This window comes from Elephas maximus, chromosome 27, assembly GCF_024166365.1.
Source record: "Elephas maximus indicus isolate mEleMax1 chromosome 27, mEleMax1 primary haplotype, whole genome shotgun sequence".
Lineage (NCBI taxonomy): Eukaryota > Metazoa > Chordata > Mammalia > Proboscidea > Elephantidae > Elephas > Elephas maximus.
The window spans coordinates 20,646,817-20,656,399 of NC_064845.1; positions in this window are offsets into that span (position 1 = coordinate 20,646,817).

The following is a 9,583-nucleotide window of genomic DNA, read 5'->3' on the forward strand; positions in this document are numbered from 1 at the left end:
CCAACTGCTGCAAAATATACTTTTTTTTCTAGCGCACATGGAACATTCTCTAGAATAGACCACATATTAGGTCATAAAACAAATCTTTGCAGAGTCCAAAACATCGAAATATTACAAAGCATCTTCTCAGACCACAAGGCAATAAAACTAGAGATCAATAACAGAAAAACTAGGGAAAAGAAATCAAATACTTGGAAAATGAACAATACCCTCCTGAAAAAAGACTGGGTTATAGAAGACATCAAGGAGGGAATAAGGAAATTCATAGAAAGCAACGAGAATGAAAATACTTCCTATCAAAACCTCTGAGACACAGCAAAAGCAGTGCTCAGAGGCCAATTTATATCGATAAATGCACACATACAAAAAGAAGAAAGAGCCAAAATCAGAGAACTGTCCCTACAACTTGAACAAATAGAAAGTGAGCAACAAAAGAATCCATCAGGCACCAGAAGAAAACAAATAATAAAAATTAGAGCTGAACTAAATGAATTAGAGAACAGAAAAACAATTGAAAGAATTAACAAAGCCAAAAGCTGGTTCTTTGAAAAAATTAACAAAATTGATAAACCATTGGCTAGACTGACTAAAGAAATACAGGAAAGGAAGCAAATAACCCGAATAAGAAATGAGAAGGACCACATCACAACAGAACCAAATGAAATTAAAAGAATCATTTCAGATTATTATGAAAAATTGTACTCTAACAAATTTGAAAACCTAGAAGAAATGGATGAATTCCTGGAAAAACTCTACCTACCTAAACTGACACATTCAGAAGTAGAACAACTAAATAGACCCATAACAAAAAAAGAGATTGAAACGGTAATCAAAAAACTCCCAACAAAAAAAAGCCCTGGCCCGGACGGCTTCACTGCAGAGTTCTACCAAACTTTCAGAGAAGAGTTAACACCACTACTACTAAAGGTATTCCAAAGCATAGAAAATGACGGAATACTACCCAACTCATTCTATGAAGCCACCATCTCCCTGATACCAAAACCAGGTAAAGACATTACAAAAAAAGAAAATTATAGACCTATATCCCTCATGAACATTGATGCAAAAATCCTCAACAAAATTCTAGTCAATAGAATCCAACAACACATCAAAAAAATAATTCACCCTGATCAAGTGGGATTTATACCAGGTATGCAAGGCTGGTTTAATATCAGAAAAACCATTAATGTAATCCATCACATAAATAAAACAAAAGACAAAAACCACATGATCTTATCAATTGATGCAGAAAAGGCATTTGACAAAGTCCAACACCCATTCATGATAAAGACTCTTACCAAAATAGGAATTGAAGGAAAATTCCTCAACATAATAAAGGGCATCTATGCAAAGCCAACAGCCAATATCACTCTAAATGGAGAGAACCTGAAAGCATTCCCCTTGAGAACGGGAACCAGACAAGGATGCCCTTTATCACCGCTCTTATTCAACATCGTGTTGGAAGTCTTAGCCAGGGCAATTAGGCTAGACAAAGAAATAAAAGGTATCCGGATTGGCAAGGAAGAAGTAAAGTTATCACTATTTGCAGATGACATGATTATATACACAGAAAACCCTAAGGAATCCTCCAGAAAACTACTGAAACTAATAGAAGAGTTTGGCAGAGTCTCAGGTTATAAAATAAACATACAAAAAATATATATATATATTCTTAAATGTTTTCTGCCAACAAGAATTTTAGACCTGGAGGTGGGGCCAAGATAGCAGAGTAATCAAACGCTTCCTCTTATAACAAAGTGTCTCTCTTACAACAAAGACACCCCCCCTCAAAAAAAAAAAAACAAGAGAATTGATTATATGACAATCTAGGGGACCTAAACATCAAAGGCAAAGTTGAGGAATCGAACTAAGTGGCAGGAGGAGGGAGAGATGGTCGAGAAGCAGTGAGGAGTTGCCAGGCATGACCTGGTGGGAACTGGCACGCTGCAGGCCAGATTGGTTGGCGTGAAATGAGGCGTTTTCCACATCAGGAGAGACCAAGCAGCAGAGAGTCTGCTCAACCCTCCAGAACTAGCAAAAAATGGTGCTCAATTGGCAAAAGAAAGTGCATGCGTCTAACCTACCATGCTGATCAAAAAACGCCCCCTGTGGGAAGAACCTCTCTCCCATTTACCTTCCCCCTACCTGTTCTGCACTGGGTCCCAAACTGGCTTCAGTGACTGCTGTATCACCTGGGCCAGAAGTAGGACCCGTTGTGCATCTTGAGTCATTCTTCCAGCTTTGGAGTAGGAACAAATTAACAAACAGGAAAAAATAATCTGCCAGGTCCCCTAAGCCGGGAACTCAGGGCAGGCAAAGCCCCTTTGCCTAGGCACAGGCATAAGGGGTCCAAGGACTTTGAATGCCTTTCATCCCTGCATGGACCTGTGTGGGCCTATTTCAGCATCATAGAGCCCTCATTAGCAGAGTACAACAGGGTATATACCTGAAACCTGTTTTCAATTGTATCAGCTACAAGGTGGAATGGCAGATTTGTGACATTTGATACTGCTCTGCCCATTAAGCAGGGTCCTCACCTAACCATTTCAGGAGCCTGAGGACTGATGGCTCTGCCTGCGCTACCTAGCCACCTGTGACAGGTATCCAAAAATAAGTGGTGCCTCCCAGTTCTTAAAGCCAACAGCATTGGGTGCCCACAGTCTGGCGGCAAAACTGACCCACCTACACACTCTAGGGATCAAGGACACACTTTCCTCCTAGACGAGCAGGTGTCAGCCCCCTGCCTTGCTCAGCACATTACCCCCTACTACAGTCAGATACCTGTGCCTACTCCAATCACCCTTGCCCATCTAGGAATGTAGGTGAGAGCCTGCACCACACACTTGCTGAGCAAATAGCTGAACACCTCAGCTGAATCCATACAAGAAAATTAAATGGACTCCTGGGCTTATACATCTATTAACAGCTTTAACCATCTGATGACAGGATGTGAGAGCTTCAAAGGCCCAATAATCAAGTTAGCTCACGTGACCAGCCTATTTGGGCATATCAAAACAAAACAAAAACAAGAAGCTAGGACACAGTATGCAAACATAAAATAAAAAAAAACTATATATAATAGCCTAACTGATGGCTTGAAGACAGTAGTCAATATCGAATTGCATAAAGAGACAATGATGGCTTCAGCAAGTGCCCAAAACAAAGAATCAAGAAACCTTCCAGATGAAGATAATTTCTTGGAATTACCAAAAGATTAATATAAGAGCTCTTCAGGATCAGGAAGGTAATCAGGCAAAATGTAGAACAAGCCAAGGAACACACAGACAAAGCAATAGAGGAACTTAAGAAGGTTATGCAAGTGCATAATGATAAATTTAACAGGCTGCAGGAATCCATAGAGAGACAGGAAACAGGAATCCAAAAGATTAACAATAAAATTTCAGAATTAGACTACGCAATAGAATCTCGGAGCAGAATTGAGGCAATGGAAGCCAGAACTAGTGAGATTGAAGTTAAAGCAGTTGACACCAACTTATTTGAGAAAAAATCAGATAAAGGAATTAAAAAAATGAAGAAACCCTAAGAATTATGCGGGACTTTATTAAGAGGAATAACCTATGAGTGACTGGAGTACCAGAACAGGAAGGGATAGCTGAAAATACAGAGAGAATTGTTGCAGATTTGTTGGCAGAAAATTTCCCTGATATCTTGAAAGATGAGAAGATATCTATCCAAGAAGCTCCTCGAAACCCACACAAGGCAGCTCCCAATAGAAAGTCACCAAGACGTAGAATCAAATTTCCAAAACCAAAGATAAAGAGAGAATTTTAAGAGTGGCTAGGGATAAACAAAAAGTCATCTACAAAGAAGAGTCAATAAGGCTAAGCTCAGACTACACGGCAGAAACCATACTGGCAAGAAGGCAATAGGATGACACACATAAAGCCTTGAAGAAAAAAAAAAAAATGCCAGTCACGAACTATATATATGCAGCAAAACCGTCTCTCAAATATGGCAAAATTAGGGCATTTCCAGACAAACAGAACTTCAAGTAATTTGTGAAAACCAAACCAAAATTGTAAGAAATACTAAACGGAGTCCTCTGGTTAGAAAATGAGTAATACCAGATAACAACCCAAGACTAGAACTCAGAACAGAACAACCAGATTATCAACCAAGATAGGAAAGTCACAAATAAATCAAAGCTAAAACACTGAAAATAGGGGAACAGAGACATCAATATGTAAAAGATAACAAAATTAAAACAAAAAAGAGGGACTAAATAATGTAGTCATAGATCTTTCATATGGAGAGGAAGTCAGGACAATATACAGAAATAAAAGATTGGTTTAAACTTAGAAAAATGGAGGCAAATATTAAGGTAACCACAAACACATCAAAATAAAAAATAAGAAAAACAAAATGACTCAGCAAATGCAAAATCAAAAACAATCAAAAGAATGAAAAGAAAATACATGAAGAAAAATGACTCAGCACAGAAAACTAAATGGAACAAATAAACTGTCAACAACACACACACAAAAAAAAAACACACCAAAATGACAGCACTAAACTCATAAAAAAAATACCTACCAATAATTACACTGAATGTAAATGGACAAACTGCACCAAAAAAGAGACAGAGAATGGCAGAGTGGATTAAAAAAACCATATCCATCTATATGCTGCCTGCAAGACACACATCTTAGACTTAAAGACACAAACTAAAACTCAAAGGATGGAAAAAAATATATCAAGCAAACAACAATCAATAAAGAGCAAAAGTGCCAATATTAATCTCTGACAAAATAGAGTTTAAAGTAAAATCCACCACAAAGGATAAGGAAGGATACTATATAACTATTAAAGGGTCAGTACACTAGGAGGACATAACCATAATAAATATTTACATACCCAGTGATAGGGCTCCAACACATATAAAACAAACTCTAACAGCATTGAAATGAGAAATAAACAGCTCCACAATAGTAGGAGACCTCAACACACCACTTTTGATGAAGGACAGAACACCCAGAAAGAAGCTCAATAATGACACAGAAGGTAAAATGCTACAATCAACCAACTCGATCTCATAGACATATACAGAACACTCCACCCAACATCAGCCAAGTATACTTTCTTTTCCAACACACATGGAACATTCTCCAGAATAGGCCACATATTAGGCCATAAAGCAAGGCTTAACAGAATCCAAATCATCAGAATACTATAAAGCATCTTTTCTGACCATAAAGCCATAAAAATAGAAATCAATAACAGAAAAAGGAAAATAATAATAATAAAACACGTGGAAACTGAACAACACCTTGCTCAAAAACTACTGGTTTATAGAAGAAATTAAGGATGGAATAAGGAAATTCGTAGAATCAAATGAGAGTGAAAATGCATCCTACCAGAACCTTTGGGATACAGCAAAAGGGAAAGAGGCCCGGATAAATAAGGCATTATTGAAAAAGAAGAACAAAGTGGGAGGCCTTACTTTACCTGACTTTTGAACCTATTATACCTCCACAGTAGTCAAAACAGCCTGGTACCGGTACAACAACAGATACATGGACCAATGGAACAGAATTGAGAATCCAGACATAAATCTATCCACATATGAGCAGTTGATATTTCACAAAGGCCCCAAAACAGTTAAATGGGGAAAAGACAGTCTTTTTAACAAATGGTGCTGGCATAACCGGATATCCATCTGCAAAAAAAATGAAACAAGACCCATACCTCACACCATGCACAAAATTAACTCAAAATGGACCAAAGACCTAAATATAAAATCTAAAATAATAAAGATCATGGAAAATAGGGACAATGCTAGAAGCCCTAATAAATGGCATAAACAGAATACGAAACATTACTAATGCGCAAACACTAGAAGAGAAACTAGATAACTGTGAGTACCTAAAAATCCAACATTTATGCTCATCAAAAGACTTTACCATAAGAGCAAAAAGACAACCTACAGACTGGGAAAAAAATTTTGGCTACAGTACATCCGATCAAGGTCTAATCTCTAAAATCTACAAGATACTGCAAAACCTCAACAACAAAAAGACAAATAGTCCAATTAAAATATGGACAAAAGATATGAACAAGCACGTCACCAAAGAAGACATTCAGGCAGCTAACAGATACGTGAGGAAATGCTCAGGTTCATTAGCCATTAGAGAAATGCAAATCAAAACTGCAATGTGATACCATCTCACCCCAACAAGGGTAGCATTAATCCAAAAAATACAAAATTGTAAATGTTGGAGAGGCTGGGGAGAGACTGGAACACTTATATACTGCTGGTGGGAATGTAAAATGGTACAACCACTTTGGAAATCAATTCGGCGCTTCCTTAAAAAGCTAGAAATATAAGTACCACAGGATCCTACAATTCCACTCCTTGGAATATATCCTAGAGAAATAAGAGCCATCACATGAACAGATATATGCACACCCATGTTCATTGTAGCACTGTTCACAATAGCAAAGAGATGGAAACAACCTAGGTGCCTATAAATGGATGAATGGATTAAAAAAATGTGGTATATTCACACAATGGAATACTACACAATTATAAAGAACGAGGATGAATCCATGAAACATAACATGGATGAATCTGGAAAGCACTGTGCTGAGTGAAATTAAAAGCCAGTCATAAAAGGACAAATATTGTATGAGACCACTATTATAAGAACTCAGGAAAAAGTTTAAACACAGAAGAAAACATTATTTGTTGGTAAAGAAGGTGGGGAGGGAGGGAGGGAGAAGGGTATTCAATGACTAAAGAGTAGACAAGAGTTATCTTAGGTGAAGGGGAGGACAACACACAATATAGGGGATGTCAGCATAACTGGACTAAACCAAAAGCTAAGAAGCTTCCTGAATACATCCAAACACTTTGAGGGACACAGCAGCAGGGGCGGGGGTCTGGGGACCATGGTTTCAAGGGACTTCTAGGTCAATTGGCATAACAAAGTTTATTAAGAAAACATTCGGCATCCCACTTTGGTGAGTGATATCTGGGGTTTTAAAAGCTAGTGAGCAGCCACCTAAGGTGCATCAATTGGTCCCAACCCATCTGGAGCAAAGGAGAATGAAGAACACCAAAGACACAAGGGAAATATCAGCCCAAGAAACAGAAAGGCCCACATAAACCAGAGACTCCATCAGGCTGGGACCAGAAGCACTAGATGGTGCCCGGCTATCACGAATGACCGCGCTGACAAGGAACACAACAGAGAGTCCTTGACAGAACGTGGGAAAAGCAGGATGCAGAACTCAAATTCTAGTAAAAAGACCAGACATTAATGGTCTAACTGAAACTAGAGGGACCCGGGAAGACATGGCCCCTGGATTCTCTGTTAGCCCAAAACTAAAACCATTCCCGAAGCCAACTCTTCAGAGAAAAATTAGACTGGATTGTAAGACACAAAATGATACTCGTGAATAGTATGCTTCTTAGCTCAGGTAGATACATAAGACTAAGTGGGCAGCTCCTGTCAGGAGGCAAGATGAGAAAGCAGAAACGGACAGGAGATGTTTGAACAGACACAGGAAATCCAGGGTGGAAAGGAGGAGTGTGCTGTCCGCATTACAGGGAGAGCAAATAGGGTCGCATAATACTGTGTGTATAAATTATTGTGTGAGAAACTAACTTGAGCTCTAAATTTTTATTTAAAACACAATTTTAGACCTGAAAAGAAGGAAGCTCTAGTTTTATCTCTACCACTTATTGTCTTTGTGACCTTAATGTGACTTCAGGCATTTAATCTGTGGATTTCCATCTCCTCACATGTAAACTTGTGATAATGCTTTCCCAATCCACTTCACTAAGTAGAAGAAATTGTTTTTGAAAATTTGAAACCTGGAATGCGCTACATGTGATATAAAGGAGTATTACAATCATTTTTTTTTCTATTCTAACATACCTAATAAAGTTATTTGTTTGCAACAAATATTGTTGACTGGTTGTTATAGCCTGTGATCTTATTAGCTCTGAACACATTTATGTCTTAGTAACCTGCCACAATCTATTGCTTATGAGCTTTTCCTTCTAGATAAAAAAGGCTCTAGAAGTTCAGGAGAAAAATGAAGTTCATTCATTTCTTGAATTGTTCTGCTCTGATGTGAAACCAAAATGGAATTCAGTGGAATGGTCATTGTCTCCTGTTCCCCAAATAGTCTCAACATGTGTAGAAATTGAAATACTCTGGAAAAACCTCCAAAGCTGTTTTCAGTCGGGATAATCTAGTTTATGCTTCAATAAAATTCTAAAAACTACTGTCTTATTTCAACAATTCTTTATTACTTAGTCACTCTACATGTCCAATGTGAGTTGGCGAAGGCCTGTGCTCATTACAGGGACCCAGACTGATGGAAAGTCCCACCTAAAATGTGTTTTCCTTGATGGGAAAAAGAGAATTTGGCAAAGCATTTGTTGTTTTTTAAAACTTACACTCAAACAATGTAGCAACCAAAATAAATCACAAGGCTCTGCATAATTTTAAAGGAGAAGCAAAATTCAGTCTAACCATGACCCTGGAAGAAAAGGAACTCTGGAATATTAGGGAACAACCATGTGATATGGTGGTGACCCTGGAGGTCCGCTGTTCAGCTCTCCTTTCAAGAGGACCTACTGGGAGGAGTGTTGCTGGTGGTCAACCTCTAGCTGCCACATGGTCAAATCTGCTGCATAATTCACTCTGAGACCAGACTCCCCCGGGGCTGCTCCCAGTTAATAACTCAACATATTGAGAATATTAAAGTTGGGCCATTCTTTCCCAATATGGGACTCCTCCAACAAGTAATCTTTGCTAGGGGAGTCTCCCTTAGCTTGGTAGAGACCTTTTCCGTACTGCACCACTCTTCTTACCCAACCTCCCTTCCTTCCCTTTTCTTTAATAGGTGTCAAACCTACGTCACAGTCTGAAATCTCTCCCTGCCTGCTCCTACTACCACCCCCACATTATCCTTCACAGGAAATTTCCTCAATAAATCTCTTGTCCATCTTGGCATGTGCTTCTCTGAAGACACAAATTCACACACATAAAAAGGACTGTCATAGCCACTCACTTATTTACTACACAGACATTAGGTGGCATATCACTAGGAATTTTTCAGTGACAGAAAACTAACTTGTGCTCTAGTGGACAGGGTGGAAATACCCCAGTATACCAGAAGGTGCCAGGTATCTCATTTGCTCAAAGGAAATATTGATTTGGATGAAAGCAGGAGCATACCTGAGCCTCAGAACAACTGAAAGTAAGATTTAAATACTGCCCTGAGTCTAACTTTCTTTCTCTCGTCTCTGATTATCACTGGGAGGGTTTATTTTTCTCCAATCTAGACCAGCTTCCTTCGTAAGGCAGACAGGGTGATCCAAAGATCTCCTGAGTTTCACAGCCCACAGTTCCTATCCCAAAAAAGTTTTGAATCTCTGGTTCAAAGTTTTTTTAAAAAAATCCCAAGAAAATTTTGGATTGGCTCTTCTTAGGTCAGATGCACAGTCTTAAATAATCTCCAGTGGCCAGGCAACACATTTATTTAGCTCAGATATCTCTTAGGATCCACCCTTGCTCGTCGGGGAGGTTTCCTGAGAAGAGAGAACAAT